Below are 1,093 nucleotides of genomic sequence, written 5' to 3' on the forward strand. Positions count from 1 at the left end.
CACACACACACACACACACACACAGACCCATCGTCCTACCCTTGGAGTAGTTACTCCAAGTCCAAGATCCTACCACAGTACCACACACTGTCTCGTTCACGCCCACCATGACACGCCCCCTTCCACTCGGCTGAGGCGTGGCTAAAAATAGAACTGCTGCACACCAAAGAGAGAACGTGCGATCCATCCGATGATGAAATTACGCACCAACTTTTTCTTCTTCACGCATGACTAATCGTGCATGACCTACAAACGAATGGCTACCTGCATAAGACAATCACCTGTACAAACGACCACCTGTATAAGACACTCACCTGTTAAACGACCACCTGTATAAGACACTCACCTGTACAAACGGCCTCCATATAAGACAATCACCTGTACAAACGACCACCTGTATAAGACAATCACCTGTACAAACGACTACCTGTATAAGACAATCACCTGTACAAACGACTACCTGTATAAGACAATCACCTGTATATACGGCCCCTTCTCATTTCCCCCCTTGCTTTTGTTGTTGTTGCTGTTTTAGTAAGAGTTCTACGGCACTTGCAACACAATAAGGTCGTATAAGTGCCGAAGATTGGAGGTGTTACAAGAGAGTAGTAACAAACACAAAAAAGGAGGGAGATAAAAACGATATCATAGAATAGACGTTTGTGTTTGATAGGAAAAAAGGAGCAAACCACACCATAGCACCCGCAAACCACCCATATATCTATATATATGTATGTGTGTGTGTGTGTGTGTGTGTGTGTGTGTGTGTGTTATATTACATAATAATAATAATAGTAGTAGTAGTAGTAGGAGGAGTAGTAGTAGTAGTAGTAGTAGTAGTAGGAGGAGGAGGAGGAGGAGGAGGAGGAGGAGGAAGGGCAGGGAAGAGGATACAGTCGAAAAAGTACGTCTACAAAATAGGGAGATGAGTGGAGGTGAGGAGATGTAGATTTACCACTGCACGATCTAACCACACAGAGAATGCCAAGCCCTTGGCACGTAGGCCTAGATCTATACGATATATATATAGAGTCTGCGAATGTCAATGTGCCAACACGTGGTGGAATCAGGCTCTCGTCATTTTTTTCGCATA

Source organism: Aplysia californica, unplaced genomic scaffold (assembly GCF_000002075.1).
Source record: "Aplysia californica isolate F4 #8 unplaced genomic scaffold, AplCal3.0 scaffold00588, whole genome shotgun sequence".
In the NCBI taxonomy this organism is placed as follows: domain Eukaryota; kingdom Metazoa; phylum Mollusca; class Gastropoda; order Aplysiida; family Aplysiidae; genus Aplysia; species Aplysia californica.